The sequence below is a fragment of the Natrix helvetica genome (assembly GCF_964273705.1).
Source record: "Natrix helvetica genome assembly, chromosome: 10".
In the NCBI taxonomy this organism is placed as follows: Eukaryota; Metazoa; Chordata; class Lepidosauria; order Squamata; family Natricidae; genus Natrix; species Natrix helvetica.
In genome coordinates, this window is record NC_138561.1 from 4,302,038 (window position 1) to 4,318,603 (window position 16,566).

General features: G+C 46.6%; 1 protein-coding gene across 4 annotated transcripts in view; it reads left to right on the forward strand.

The window, feature by feature from the left end:
* Positions 1-16,566, forward strand: part of LOC309397198 (adhesion G-protein coupled receptor G1-like) — a 71,638-nt gene that overhangs the window by 15,277 nt on the left and 39,795 nt on the right. For 2 of the 4 annotated variants that reach the window (XM_081963022.1, XM_081963026.1), the window contains exon 2: positions 2,024-2,072. The exons of 1 other annotated variant lie outside the window; for it this stretch is intronic. The gene's annotated coding sequence lies outside the window, so the exon portion shown is untranslated. Of the gene's footprint in view, positions 1-2,023; positions 2,073-12,472; positions 12,647-16,566 lie in introns of those variants that run through there. One more of the 4 variants, XM_081963024.1, reaches the window with a different exon arrangement.

Consider the following 16,566-nt stretch of genomic DNA (forward strand, 5'->3'; position numbering starts at 1 on the left):
CATTCCTTCTTCTCCTGCTCTCTGGCGCTGTTGAGAATAAGTCCCCGCTTCTGTGTAACAGCCCCTCAAGTACTAGAAGATAACTGTCATGTCATCTTCCCCCACCACCCCCAGTCCTCTTCATTAGATTAGATCAGGGGTGTCCAAATTTGGGAACTTTAAGACTTGTGAACTTCAACTCCCAGAATTCCCCAGCCAGCTATGCTGGCTGGGGAATTCTGGAAGTTGAAGTCCACAAGTCTTAAAGTTCCCAAGTTTGGACACCCCTGGATTAGATAATAATAATAATAAGTTTGAATTTATTAGCCGCTCCCTTTCCAAGTAGGACTCGGGGCGGCGTACAATGGAGCATATAAAACATAGAGGATGTATAAAAAGCACATAGACATACATACAAAACACACATACACATACACGGACACGGACACGGAGGAGGTAACAAATTACATCATATAGACAGTTAAAAATCAACATTAAAATACCCCAATTGTAAGAACCCAATATGCAATTAAAAATTTAACGTTTAAAAGACAATTTAAAAAACAGTTAGGAGGAATAAGAGAAATTACGATTGAGCCAGGCCAGATAATTGAAAGAGGTGGGTCTTCAGCTGTACACGGAAGGAGCGGAGATCGGAAGTAATCCTGATGTCACGGGGGAGGTCATTCCACAGGGCTGGGCCCATCACAGAGAAGGCTCTGCTCCTGGGTGTCGCCCCCCGGCACTGTTTGGCGGACGGCACCCGGAGAAGTCCCTCTCTGTGTGAGCGAATTGGTCGTAGGGATGTGTGGGGCAGGATGCGATCCTGCATGTAACTAGGCCCTGTGCCATGAAGCGCTTTAAAGATCATAATCAAAACCTTGAAACGCACTCGGTAGACCACAGGAAGCCAGTGCAGCTCGCGCAGGAGAGGTGTTACAGGGGAGTATCTAGTCCTCCCCATAATCACCCGCGCGGCCGCGTTCTGGACCAACTGTAGTCTCCGAGTGCATCTCAAGGGAAGCCCCATGTAGAGAGCATTGCAGTAATCCAGGCGAGACGTCACTAGCGCATGGGTGACTGTGCGTAGGGCATCCCGGTCCAATAAGGGGCGCAATTGGCGCATCAGGCGGACCTGATGGAACGCCCCCCTTGCCACGGCTGTTACATGGTCATCCATGGACAGCCGGGCATCTAGGAGGACGCCCAAATTGTGCACCTGTTCCATGGGGGCTAGTTGGACGCCCCCAATGGCCAGAGATGGAAGCACCTCGTTGAACCGGGAGGCCGGAAGCCACAGCCACTCCGTCTTGGAAGGGTTGAGTTTTAGTCGGTTGCCATCCATCCAGACCCGTACGGCCTCCAGACACCGGGACATCATTTCGACGGCCTCATTGGGGTGGTTCGGGGTGGAAATGTATAGCTGAGTATCATCAGCATACAGATGATATCCCACCCCAAAACCACGGATGATCTCGCCCAGCGGTTTCATATATGTGTTGAACAGGAGAGGCGAGAGCACCGATCCCTGTGGCACTCCACATGTGAGATGAACCTCGCTGCCTCACCATCATATTGTTTAGCTTCCAGGCTCCATATCATCTTTGTTGCTCTTCTTTGTATACTTCGTAGGGTCTCATTCAGTGGTGTATTAACCATTAAGCAGACTAAGCATGTCCTTAGAGCACCAGGCCCAAGGGGGCACCACAAAGTTGAGAAAGGGGGAAAAAAAACCAATGAATATTTGTACAGTATGCGCAAAAGAGGATTTGTCAGTCTTCCACTGGTCTCATTGCCCCCCCCCCCTTTTTTTTGGTATCATTTGCCAGGAGTGGTTGTAGGGTCTCCTGTCTTGAGTAGGGGGTGGGACTAGAAGACCTCCAAGGTCCCTTCCAGCCCTCTGTATTCTCACTCCCCACACTTTTAGCTTTGCAACTTGTTTGTCTCCCACTCAATTCTTTTGCATGGCATCTAACTATGACTTTCTTAGACTTGCGTTCCAAGTTGGGAGATTCTGACCTTCCCTTCCTTCCTTACTCTCCAGCTACTCGTGACTCACAAAACCCAGACAAAGGAGGGGCCTTCTGAAGCAGGTAATTGTTCCGCTTGTGAAAGTCAGCGCTTGGCAGGACAGAGCTGAGGTCTGCTTTTAATTTGGATCCAGAGGCAAATGATGCCTACTGGCACACAATTGCTGGGTAGGGCTGAATGAGCAGGTGCTTCAGGTTGAATGTCTTCGGGGATTCTCTGCCATCCAGGTCAAGGTTGTCCCACGGGTGCTTTTTTCAAGAGGAAACTGGAGTTTCTGATTTTCCTTTGAAGACGTTTTGCTTCTCATCCAAGAAACTCAGCCACAAAGAAGAGGGAGTCAAACTATTTTCCAAGGCACCTGAGAGTAGAACAAGAAGCAATGGGTGGAAACTAATCAATTAAATTAAATATGAGCCAGCCGTGTGCAGCAGCTGCCAAAAAAGCCAACACAGTTCTAGGCTGCATCAACAGAGGGATAGAATCAAGATCACTTGAAGTGTTAATACCACTTTATAAGGCCTTGGTAAGGCCACACTTGGAATAATGCATCCAGTTCTGGTCGCCACGATGTAAAAAAGATGTGGGGACTCTAGAAAGAGTGCAGAGAAGAGCAACCAAGATGATGAGGGGACTGGAGACTAAAACCTATGAAGAACAGTTGCAGGAACTGGGTATGTCTAGTCTGATGAAAAGAAGGATTAGGGGAGACATGATAGCAGTCTTCCGATATCTCAGGGAGTCAAAGAAGAGGGAGTCAAGCTATTCTCCAAAGCTTCTGAGGGTAGAACAAGAAGCAGTGGGTGGAAACTAATCAAGGAGAGAAGCAACTTAGAACCGAGGAGAAATTTCCTGACAGTTAGAACAATTAATCAGTGGAACAGAAGTTGCCTCCAGAAGTTGTGAAAGCCCCAACACTGAAAGTCTTTAAGAAGATGTTGGATAGCCATTTGTCTGGAACGGTACAGGGTTTCCTGCCTAGGCAGGGGGTTGGACTAGAAGACCTCCAAGGTCCCTTCCAACTCTGCTATTGTATTCTTCAGCTTTTTGGATAAGAAGCGAGACGTCTTCAAAGGAAAACCAGAAAGTCCAGTTGCCTCTTGAAAAAAGCACCTGTGGGACTTCAGGTTGAAGACTCAGCCTTTCCCATCCCAGTCTGACAGTTGGATAGTAGGGATGGGGACATGGGGGCTGGGGGAACTAGTTAGGGCAGTGATAGCTAACCTTTTTTAGCCTGGGTGCCAAAAGCGCCTGCGTGCCCACACCCACGATTCAACCCCCCGCCCATGCGCATGCGTGCATCATCGCCCCGCTGCCCCCCCCACATGCACTCATGCACCCCCACCCCATTTTAGGCCTAACAGGCCTCACCGAAGCCTTCGGGAGGCCTGGGAGGCCCGTTTTTCACCCTCTCCAGGCTTCCGAGGCTTTCCTGAAGCCTGGGGAGGGCGAAAACGGCTTCCCCCGGCCCTCCAGAGGCCCTTCGAAGGCCGAAAATCAGCTGGCCAGCGTGTGCTGCAGCTGACCTAGGCCAGAGGTCGGCAAACCTAAACACTCAAAGAGCCATTTGGACCCGTTTCCCACCAAAAAGAAAACACCGGGAGCCACAAAGGTCCTAACCGGAAACCCTCATTCAATTCTGGAGCTGACCGGAAGTTCAGTTCCCCCACCATAGAGTCTCCTCCTAGCGCGGCGTCCTTTTTCCTCTACCTGTCATAACCAAAAGCCCTATCAATTGTGGAGACAACTGGAAAACCCTCCCCTTGCCATAGAGTCTTCTCCTGGCGCACTGTGCTTCTCTCCCCCCCTTCCCCGCCCCACCGGAAGCTCTTCTCAAAATTGTGGCGCCGACCGGTGACGGAGCCGCAGCAGAGGGAGGAAAGGACCACATGCGGCTCCAGAGGCGCAGTTTGCTGAGGCCGTGCCCTCAGAGATGACTCCACATGCCACCTGTGGCACGCGTGCCATAGGTTCGCCATCACGGAGTTAGGAGAAACCTGTGATGTAACCAACCGAGGGAAAACATGACAATGATACTACTGTGCGATGCAAGATTCCAGCTTCAATATTACTTCTGTTTTGTCTGGATGCAAATGACCTGTGTTGGTTAAGACTCAGATCATAAAACCTAAGACTGAAGTTCTGAAAGGGCTTTATGAGTCAATATTATTTCTGTTTTTTTGGAGGCAAATAACCTGTGCTGGTTAAGACTGGCATCAGAAGAACTCTTAGGATCTCAAAGGGTTTTATGAGTCACAAAGCCATTTGTGCATTCCTGAAGGCTTGCCTAGGAATAAATTGGTTTAGCTGTTAAAGCAGCTGCTTCTTAATCTTTTCCTTTAGTTACCTAAAACTGCTTATCAGAAAGTCTTATCGACCTTCAAAGACCGGTCATAAATCCCTTCCTTCGGCGCTGTCATAACTTCTGACAATTTCTGAATGGATGGTTGTAACTCAAGCACTACCTGTACTTTTAAAAACAATATTCCTGAACAATCTTTATCAACACATTGCCGTTGGTAATTTCATGGCTTTTCCTCTAAGTAGAAATTCTTTGCGAGATTTCCCGATATATTTTGTGACACATCGCAATGTTGATGTTAGTTTAAAGAGCCCTGTTGTGGTGGATGGATTTGGATGTTGTTACCCAAAGAAATAAGGCCTTTATTCAGTTTGGGGGAATTTACACAGATTTGGGACGTTCTGCTCTAGGGGAAGATAACAGAAGAAATTCAGGTGAGAAAATATGCATTTCTCTCCCTCCCCCCCTCTTTATCTATCTATCTATCTATCTATCTATCTATCTATCTATCTATCTATCATATATCTATCTGTCCATCTGTCCATCTGTCTATCTGTCTACCTGTCTATCTGTCTATCCATCTATCCATCCACCCACCCACCCCTCCACCCCTCCATCCATCTATCTATCTTTCCATCCATTATCTATCTATCTATCTATCTATCTATCTATCTATCTATCTATCTATCTATCTATCTACCTACCTACCTACCTACCTACCTACCTACCTACCTACCTATCTATTATCTATCTATCTATCTATCTATCTATCTATCTATCTATCTATCTATCTACCTACCTACCTACCTACCTACCTACCTACCTACCTACCTACCTATCATCTATCTATCTGTCTGTCTATCTATCTGTCTATCTGTCTATCTGTCTATCTGTCTATCTGTCTATCTGTCTATCTGTCTATCTGTCTATCCGTCCACCTACCCACCCACCCACCCATCCATCCATCCATCTATCTTTCCCTCCATTATCTATCTATCTATCTATCTATCTATCTATCTATCTATCTATCTATCTATCTATCTATCTATCTATCTATCTATCATCTGTCTATATTTCTATCCATTATCTATCAATCATCTATCAATCATCTAACTATCCTATCTATTTATCCTGTCTGTCTATCATTTAGCTATCTATGTATCCATCCACTCACCCACCCATCTGTCCATGTCTGTCTATATATCAGTGTCTCTCCTTCCCTCCTCCCGATATACTGTGATGGGGCTACCCTGTTCCTTGTTTGTTGCAAAGAATTAATTCTGCTATCTATTAGCAAACCCTGACATGCATTAAAGCAGATTAGAAACAGAGGCTTTTCCAGTGAGGAGACTGTCGCTTGTTATCCCTCTGAGCTCAGGTTGGCAAAGAAGGGTCCCTGTCCACTTTCTATAGCAGGTCTCCGTGATGGATGGGAGGGGGCTTGGTGTGGACCTCTTTGGCCAGCTGAGGAAGCTGAGCCGTGCCAGGGAGTCTCTGTGGCTTACAGAGGTTCGGAGAGCCCTCTCCCGTGGGGAAGTTAAGCACAGTGGCGTCCTTGTGTCTGCTCTTTCCGCAGTTTCTGTCTCTCTCATGACCTAGAGGGAAGCTCACGCCAAAAGCACCAGGGGGAGGGGGCGTGGGGGGAAGGCACAGAGATGCCAAACTTGGTTCAGACTTCAGGAAAAGAGGCAATTTTTTTCAGGGTGGCATGTGGAGGCAGGAGAATGGGCACCTGCTGCGATTCTCTTTGTACAGCCCTCGTTCTGTGCCCTGGAAAGAAAATCTGAATCAAAGTTCTGAATTTCATGCTTCGTTAAACCAGCATGCGGAAAAAGCTTTCCGATCTCTGCCCCACCAGAGGTTTGATGCTTATGTGCTCAATGAAGGCAGGTGCATGTGTCCACAAACAGGCTGGGTTTTCCTTCCCTAAAAACTGGATCCATTAAGCATCCATTCATCCTATCGGAGCCAGTAACTGCTCTCTAACAAGCAGGGGTGGGCTCTAGCTTCCTTTACTGCTGGTTTGCTCAGGGACATGCTTTGGGTGCGCACGCTTGATGCACGCATGCACAGTAGTAAAAAAATTGTAGTAAAAAAAAGACAAGATGGTGGCGCCTATGGCACTGCCGATAGGACTGGTTTGGGTGCGTAGGTGGCCGTTACTACCTACCCGGACGAACTGGTCCGAACTAGTAGGAACCCACCTCTGCTAACAAGGTAAGTGCCTTCTTGGTCCCTGAACAAGGACCAGTTAGATCAGTGTTTCTCAAACTTGGCGACTTTAAGTCCTGTGGACTTCAACTCCCAGAATCCCCCAGCCAGCATAGCTGGCTGGGGAATTCTGGGAGTTGAAGTCCACAGGACTTAAAGTCGCCAAGTTTGAGAAACACTGAGTTAGATGATGGTGGTTGAGTTGGCCCTTGGAGCAGAGGTGTCAAACTCAAGGCCCGCGGGCCGGATCCAGCCCACCAGGAGAGCTTAGAGCTGGCCCATGGGGCTGCACTGGAAACAGCAAAGGACTGGCCCGCAGTACTGCTGCCAGTGCAAACAGAGCTCAGGAGGGACCCGTGCAGCCTTCCCGAGCTTCGTTTTTGCTGTCAGAGGTTTGCAGGAGGCCGTCCCAGCTGAAAACGGAGATCGGGAGCCCGTTTTCACTGGCAGAGCGCTCGCGCCACCACAGGTGCCCCCCAGACGAGGGACAACAAGCTCACCTTTAGGACATTTCTCCTTAGTTCTAGGTTGGATCTCTCTCTCATCAGTTTCCATCCATTGCTTCTCGTCCTACCCTCAGGTGCTTTGGAGAATAGGTTGTCCCTTAAGTGATGTATTAAAGTGTGGTCCCCAAAACTGGGCTCTTGCTTGGTGTCGAAGCCGATAAGTCACCGGACACAAGGTGTGTGATACAGGATTATACTTTTATTTTGGTACCAAGGTATAAGGACCCCGGTTTGAAAAGCTAAGCAAGGGCCCAGATTAGGATCTTAGAGCAGTTTTTATAATCAAGAGATAGTGGCATTCAACCCTTTGCCCTTCCCCTAATAATGCATGCATAAGAGATAATATTGATTGGTTATTTGGACTGCAGCCCCCCTAAACCCTTACGCTCTTTATGTTAAATAGCTAAATGTAGTGTCACCTGTTTTTCACCCCAGGTCACGGGTATCTTGCAAAGTGTGCCAGCTATGTGGGTTTGGGGGGTTTTCTTATAAGCGAGCTATTCTTGTTCCTAATATCCTGGCTGGTGGTTTTAAGGTGCCAACTTCTGTCTCACTGTTAATGTGCAGCCCCCCCCTTCCTATTGCAGAGCATTATAAAAGAACAAACAGTTTTATCTGAGGCAGCCCCCTGCGACCCCCCCTCCTTCCGCAGAGAAAAGTAAAAGCAGTTTAAAACTTTTGTCTGAGGCAGCAACACCCCCCTCCCTCTGGAGTGAGAGAGACAGGAAAGGAGCAAAGCTCTTAATTGTCAAGGCAAAGAAATGAAGACAGAGAAAATGTTTTATCAGAATTCATATTCCTCACTCTCATGTCCATTCCATCCATCCACCTGGGTCCCATCACCACGTATGACTCTTCCTCTGATCCCCAGGGCCTCATCTGTGCATACTTTCCATCATCGGATCCTTCAAAAGCGGAGAAAGCATGAAAGTAATATGGGTACCATGAACACTTAAATGATCCTAATTGTCAACTCCTAAAGCTCCTCATAAATGACTACTTTTCTTCTGAAGTTTGGTCTGAGGCTCGTGAATCAATTAGGGCATTTTTTTTTGGAAACCTGACACTAATAAGTAAAGATGGCAACATTTGCTGCATTTATGCTGTTCTGTTTTGGGAATTGTGGCAGCCCCTCAAATCCTGGAAGGCTGCTATCATGTCATCCCTAGTCCTTCTTTCGTTAAACTAGACACACCCAGTTCCTGCAACCGTTCCTCATATGTTTTAGCCTCCAGTCCCCTAATCATCTTCGTTGCTCTTCTCTGCACTCTTTCTAGAGTCTCAACATCTTTTTTGTATCATGTTGACCAAAACTGGATGCAGGATTCCAAGTGTGATCTCACTAGAGAGCAAGATCTTTGCATAATGTGTCTGAAGTAGAATAACCTGAGGCTGGATATGGATTAGTGTGAGAATTCTGGGGCGATTTGTTCAGTTGACCCATTGGTTTGCTTTCTTGGTTCTCTGTAGATAAACAAGTCTAAATTCAGTCACCTTTTGGTAGATATGTAAGGATACCACTGCAGCTCAGCTTTAGGCAAAGTGGGACATTTTAAGGCAAGGTCTATTCACAGGAACTGAATAACACAATAACAGAGTTGGAAGGGACCTTGGAGGTCTTCTAGTCCAATCCCTTGCTCAGGCAGGAAACACTATACCATTTCAGACAAATGATTGCCCAATCTCTTCTTAAAAACTCCCAGCGCTCACAACTTCTAGAGGCAATTCATTCCACTACTTGATTTGTTCTAATTGTCAGGAAATTCCTCCTTCGTTCTAGGTTGCTTCTCTCGTTGATTAGTTTCCATCTGTTGCTTCTTGTCCTAACCTCAGGTGCTTTGGAGAATAGCTTGACTCCCTCTTCTTTGTGGCAACCCGATAGACTACTATCATATCATTCTTAGTCCTTCTTTTCATTACACTAGACATACCCAATTCCTGCAACCGTTCTTTATATGTCTTACCTTCAGTCCCCTAGTCATCTTTGTTGCTCTTCCCTGCACTCTTTCCAGAATCTGTTTTATAACGTTGCAACCAAAACTGGATGCAACGTTCCATTGTATACGGTATATAATCTCCTGCTTGAGCAGGGCTTTGGACTAGAAGATCTCCAAGGTCCCTTCCAAGTCTGTATTTATGTTATTCTTGCCATGCTGCCCCTGCAAGCGTTCATCATATGTTTTAGCCTTCCAGTCCTGTAATCATCTTTGTTGCTCTTCTTTGCACTCTTGTGGCGACCAAATCGGAATGAATATTCCAAGCGTGGTTTTACCAAGGGATTATAAAGTGGTATTAACAGCTCACATGAACTGGATTCTATCCCTCTGTTTATGCAGCCTAGGATTGCCTTGGCCTTTTTTTTTTTTTGCCACTGCAGCACATTCGTATTTAAGTGATTGTCTACTTGGTCTCTGGGATCCTTCTCGTAGTTACTACTATTGAGCCAGGTGCCACCTATTCTATTACTGCTTTTGGTTTTTCTGGCCTAAATGTAGAACCTTATTATTATTTTTTCCTCCACTGAATTTCATTTTCTTCATAGGAACTTCATTGTGCTGCTTCATGTCATAATTGTAGGGTGGGACCTAACCGGGAACTTCTCTGCTCATTTACAAGTGCATCATTTTATTTGCTTGCCAAAAAAAGCCAGGCCAGACAGTTCAGCTGGCTCAGTTCGTTGTTGTCATTGTGGGTTTTTTTGTGTGTGCTGCTAATGGCTAGTTACTGGCCAAAAACCGGGAATGACTGAAGCCTATTGCTGCTGGCCTTTTCATTTTTGCCACTAAGGAATCCTGAAAGCACCTGTCAGGATTCCAAGTAACATACCCACAGCAAATAAAACTCTGAGGCAGGCAAATTCCTCAAAGAATAGGTTTATTGGATATGTCATATTGGCACAAGCTGGTGAAAACCGACGCTGAATATTCCCGCAGTTTTCACCTGATTTTAAAAGTGAACGTTTGTCACTTTCTCACAACCATCAGTCCCATGGTCCAATAAGAATGCTGTCCCGTTGCTAGGTGACTCCAATCCCCTCCTTCCGAGCATCTGCAGGAATGTCCTTGGTTCCCACGAGAAAGCATTTTGTTTTGACTACAATTCCGCAACTACCTCTATTCCCCCCCCCTCCCTGTCCCTCTTCCCTGGTGTGTCAGCTCTGGTTTCAAAATGGCCTCAATCAGGCCAGCTTCAGGGTTGACAGCACCATTTAAAATACGTATTTTCTTTGCTTCATTGTCTTTTTTTTTAAATTCTGGGAATCAATTTGTGTCATTTGATTTCACTGCCTTTATATGTGGGTACTAGGAAAGCTGAAAAGATCCTAAAAAGGGATCCTCCCCTGAAACTTTGGAGATCAATGTCAGCCAGAATTGGAAGCCTGAGCTGGTGTTCAAGTGGTACTCCAGATGTTTTGGGATTGCACCCAAGGTGGCCATTACTATTGGTATTAACTTTGCTTTCTTTTTCCACTTTTATTCTACTTCTATTGGCACAGTTTTGCATTTTGTGATTTTTCTCCAGTTCTTTCTCTTGTTAAAATGATCCCACACATAGCCAGATGTTCAGGCTGAATTTGGCATTTTTGTCCACTTATTGAGTCCTTCCTGAGGACCTGGGATAGGCAAATGTGGGGGTTTTATGGTGCTAGAGATATCGTCGCAGGATATAAACTGTTCTGAATAAAGCTGTCTTCTGCAATTGACCAATGGGGATTTTATCAATGCCAACGGTGTTTCAGTGGTGCTCCAGATGTTTCAGGATTGCACCTGTTGGGAGAAATATCCATCTGGTTCAGTACCAAGCCAGGAGAAAGTCACTGGAAACATGGAGGCTGATTGGAAAGATGGTTTAATGGTGAAGGAGAACCACTAAGCACATGGTCCTGGTGTAGCTGACCACATGGAGTTAAGAGTGAGTGGTATTTATACCTTCTCTTGGGCTTTGCACTTGAACTTCCTGTTCCTGCGCAAGAACATGTATTCTATTGGCTGTTGTAGGGGTCATAGCTGGCTCTGTAGGTTACCTGCGCTCCCAGGTTTGATTGAAGTTTGGACTCTGATGCAATGTCCTTAGCAGATTGTGCAATGTAGTGAGCTCTGTGTTTTAGTGGGTTAATCCTATTATGTCCTGGAGGATCATGTCTTAATCCCATCACCCTGGACCTGAAGAAGGGGTGAAATCCAGCAGGTTCTGACAGGTTCTGGAGAACCGGTAGCGGAAATTTTGAGTAGTTTGGAGAACTACTTGCCCCAAATGGAGTGGGAGTGGAGATTTTGCAATATCCTTCCCCCAGGAGTTGGGAGGGAATGTGGATTTTGCAGTATCCTTCCCCTGTCACGCCCACCAAGCCACGCCCACAGAACCAGCAGTAAAAAATTTTGAATTTCACCACTGAGCTGAAGGTCTTTTGTCTTGTGGATAGGCTGGCCCAGTCCTTCTCAATGGGCACCAAATATCTGCTGGGGTCAGGGAGCTGAAGCTCCAAGTTTCTGTCTCCCTTAAGATTTCTATTTCTCTTTTAGGGGAACTATAATATTCTGCCTTTTTAAATATTTCTCAAAACATTGCATTCTTCTAGAAGGGGTGACTTTCCTCACTCTGATGGAGCCTATTACTGTTGAAACTATTCTATTTCTATTTGCTGGTCTTTGTGTGTTGTTTTCTCCAGTTCCTTCTCTTCTCTTCTCTTCTCTTCTCTTCTCTTCTCTTCTCTTCTCTTCTCTTCTCTTCTCTTCTCTTCTCTTCTTCTGCTGTCTCCAGGCATTGCCACATCCGTCATCCAGACTTCTCTATCTTTCTTATCAACCATTGTTACGTCTGGGGTATTATCTGGCAGATGTCTCTCTGTTTGAAGTTATTCTAATTATTTTATTGGCTGTTCCTTATTGGTGAAATCACTTCCAGGTGACGCCCTATAAACCCATGAAAACCTATCATGTCATACTCATGCAAAGGAGAACTTCCCACTTGCAAAACACATGCAGATTGTCCAGGGGGTGTTTGCATTCCCTGGAAGCAATTCCCCCTGTCTATTTATTGCGGTTTGCAGCTAAGCGGAGCCAGAATGAATCACGGCGTCCACACTGACAGATAATCAAGCAGCACCTTCTGTTCCCTGCCACTCATAATATACATATTTTGCCAGTCTCCAACATTGGCACTGGCCAACTTGACTGTTGCCCAAGGCAGGTTGTGATTCCAAATGTTACATATTTGGTGGCGATCCAGATTGTAACCGAAGGATTTGGAGGGAGGGGCAAAGGAGCATCTGTGTAAACAACTGCAGAGAGCCAGGAAGTGGAGAAGGAGATATTTTGCAAAATAGATGGCATGGTGGTGGGGAGAGATAAGGCGTACCCCAAGCATGTCTCGTGTCCATGCTTAGCTTATTGTCTTTTTCCCTGAGCTGGATACTTCACCAGAAGCTGAGTCATTCCATCTGCTTCAGAAGCTGGGCTGAAGACCCAGTTGTCCTTTCCCAGCTGTCCGAAAGAGACCAGCTGTCCGGCGGCAGGAGCTCTTGACCCTGGTAACCTCACCAGATCCAGGGCTTCTGAGAGAAGGGTGTCCTCAAGTCATTCGGCCATCGAGGGGCCAAACACCTCCTGATCCCTAAGAGGTAGGTGCATTCCGAGGATAATCTTGGATGTGGAAGGACCATGCATGTTCCGCTCAAGAGGATGGAGCATGGGAGAGGTTTTTCCCCTCACGATTCTTCTGCAGAAGAATTAATTTGGAAGATGAAATGCTTGGTATGGAGCAGGGAAATCTGGTGGGCATTCCTGTGCCTTACACCGTGGGTTTCCTTCAGAGATGGTCATTGTTTATTTTATTTATTTTAATTTGTCAACAAGTAGAAGGAAACAAGTAGGAAAAACACACGCAGGAACAAATAAATGGATAAAAATAATGAAATGGAGCTTAGTTATGTAGCAAGAGGCTGTATAGTCTGCAATATTGGGCTGTCAGTGAGTCAACAGTCGGTCGGAGGAGAAGCCGCTGTGGGACAAAGATGACAGTTTATTTATTTATTTTATTTTATTTGTCAATAAGTACAAGGAAACAAGTATGAAAAACATCTTCACGCAGGCGTGGCAGAGACCCAAACACCAGTTGGCCAACAGGAGGCGTGCGCGCATGCACGGTGGAGCTGCGCTGGGGCGACGCCTGGCGTTCCCGCAGAGCGGGCTCTGCATACCACCTGTGGCATGCGTGGCATAGGTTCTGTCAGCCCTCGGGCCGCCATTCAGGGGGAAGCCCGTCCATCGCCAATGCCACATCGCTCAGCCATGGTTACATGCCGCCACGGACCCCCCTACACTCCTTTCTCTGATGCTGGTGGAGCCTGTAGCTGCATGCGGCTCTCCATGGCTTCCCTCACAACTGTGCAGGCGTCCCCACCCCTCCGGACAACAGCTGCACTTCAGAGCCTACTCTTCTACTCGGGTGCAATTGCTTACTCTGAAGTAACTCTTCTGCTCAGGTGCAGCTGATAACGGGAGGAGGCAATGATGACACTGAGTGGGGGTAATTGGTGATTGGTGCTGGTGGTTAGGAGTGTCATATGGGTGGATTTGTGGGTGGAACTGTGTGGGGTAATGATCTATCTATCTATCTATCTATCTATCTATCTATCTATCTATCTATCATCCATCCATCCATCCATCCATCCATCCATCTATCTATCTATCTATCTATCATCTATCACCTATCTCCATCCATCCATCCATCCATCCATCCATCCATCCATCCATCCATCCATCCATCCATCCATCCATCCATCCATCCATCCATCCATCTATCTATCTATCTATCTATCTATCTATCTATCTATCTATCTATCTATCTACAGTGTATGGTGATGGTGTTAACTTGGTTAGAACTGACTTGGATTTGCGTACCTTTGTATCGTTGTCATTCAGTGCCGGTTAACACTTGATTGCTAGAGAGAGATAAAAACCTTGCATCAAACAAACTTGTCTCTCTATTGGTTTCTTCAACGTGACTGCCAGAATGTGACAGGTTCGCCATCACGAATCTATAGCAATGCCATTTTTAAAAATTAATAAATTAAAGCACCCCACGGATAAGGCAGAGGCCTCGTTTTCGGGAAAGGAAAACTTCGAAGGAATGTTTAGAGAGCTGATGCCTGTCGTTGAGCAATGGTTGCGTGCTTCAAATAGTCGAGGACAGAATTCTAGGAAAGGAAATGGGTTTAGTTCGATGCAAAACGTCTGATTTTTTTGGATGATTTCGTGGTTTCCTTTTCTCAAAATATTTCCCTCAAGCCCTTGGGTTGGAGGAGTTGGAACTTCTCGTTGGCTTCCAAAGCTGGCGGCCAAATGCGCTTTTTAATATGAAAGAAAGGAGACATTCAGAAATACATGGCTTTTTAAATTTTATTTATTTATATCCACTTTTATTACTTTGACACATAACTTAAGGCAGTGAACATATCCAGCACATCTTCTTCCACGCATTTCGCCCATAACAACCACTCTGTGAGGTGGGTAGGGCTGAGGCGGGACAAGAATTCACTGCCTCCTAAGAAGTAAGGCAGAACTAAAGTTTACAGCCTCCTGGTGGTTAGCCCCAAGTCACCCAGCTGGCTTTCATGCCTAAGGTGGGACTAGAACTCACCATCTCCTGGTGATTAGCCCCAAGTCACCCAGCTGGCTTTCATGCCTAAAGTGGGACTAGAACTCACCATCTCCTGGTGATTAGCCCCAAGTCACCCAGCTGGCTTTCATGCCTAAGGTGGGACTAGAACTCACCATCTCCTGGTGATTAGCCCCAAGTCACCCAGCTGGCTTTCATGCCTAAAGTGGGACTAGAACTCACCATCTCCTGGTGATTAGCCCCAAGTCACCCAGCTGGCTTTCATGCCTAAGGTGGGACTAGAACTCACCATCTCCTGGTGATTAGCCCCAAGTCACCCAGCTGGCTTTCATGCCTAAAGTGGGACTAGAACTCACCATCTCCTGGTGATTAGCCCCAAGTCACCCAGCTGGCTTTCATGCCTAAGGTGGGACTAGAACTCACCATCTCCTGGTGATTAGCCCCAAGTCACCCAGCTGGCTTTCATGCCTAAAGTGGGACTAGAACTCACCATCTCCTGGTGATTAGCCCCAAGTCACCCAGCTGGCTTTCATGCCTAAAGTGGGACTAGAACTCACCATCTCCTGGTGATTAGCCCCAAGTCACCCAGCTGGCTTTCATGCCTAAGGTGGGACTAGAACTCACCATCTCCTGGTGATTAGCCCCAAGTCACCCAGCTGGCTTTCATGCCTAAGGTGGGACTAGAACTCACCATCTCCTGGTGATTAGCCCCAAGTCACCCAGCTGGCTTTCATGCCTAAAGTGGGACTAGAACTCACCATCTCCTGGTGATTAGCCCCAAGTCACCCAGCTGGCTTTCATGCCTAAGGTGGGACTAGAACTCACCATCTCCTGGTGATTAGCCCCAAGTCACCCAGCTGGCTTTCATGCCTAAGGTGGGACTAGAACTCACCATCTCCTGGTGATTGGCTGAAATTCATCCAGCCAGCTTTCATGCCTAAAGCAGGACTTCAACTCAATCTCCTGTTTTTAGCCTGGGGCCTTCACTACTAGATTATAAGCATGCATTTCACTTATTTCATGAATGGCTGGACGTCAAATCTGATTATTTTTGATTGAAGTGTCATCCTGCTTTGCTTGTCTTCTGCTGGTGTCCCAATTGTTGGTGAATCCCCCTCTTGATCAGCTTTCATTGGTTTGGAGTCCTCTAAGAGACCAGGATGACACCTCTCAAAAAATCCCCAGTCAGTTGGCTGGGGAATTCTGGGAGTTGGGTCCAGCTGTCTTAAAGTGGCCAAGTTTGAGTAACACTGGTTTAGATGCTACTTGCTCTCCTATGGTAGCAAAACTGGCAGTCTGATCCTGACACCGTCCTTGAATCCTGATCTGAAGGCTCGTCTGTGGAGACCTGTCATGGTGGATGAGGATTATTGACATTGCAGTCAAATGCACAAGCTTAGGGAAGGGTGTCTACTAAAACAGAACCCGTTTGATCTGGTGGTTAAGGCACCAGGCTAGAAAGTGAGAGACTGTGAGTTCTAGTCCTGCTTTAGGCACAGAAGCTAGTTGGGTGATGTTGGGCCAATCACCAGGAGGCAGTGAGTTCTAGTTCTACATTACGCAGAGGAAAGCTGGTGACTTTGGGCCAATCACCAGGAGAGGGTGAATTCTAGTCCTGCCTTAGGCATGAAATTCAGCTGGGTGACTTTGGGCCAATCACCGGGAGAGGGTGAATTCTAGTCCTGCCTTAGACCTGAAAGGCGGCTGGGTGACTTTGGGCCAGTCCCTCTCTCTTAGCCAAATCCACCTCACTGGTCGTTGTTAGGAAAACAGAGGAGGAAGGCATACTGAGTATGTTCTACGCCTTACGTTACTTGGAAAAATAATAAAGGCAGGAAAAAAGGCATAAAGAAATAAAATAAGGTTTAGGGGAGAGATAGTTTGCACCAAAGGGCTGAGTAACGGTGTGTCATCTGGACT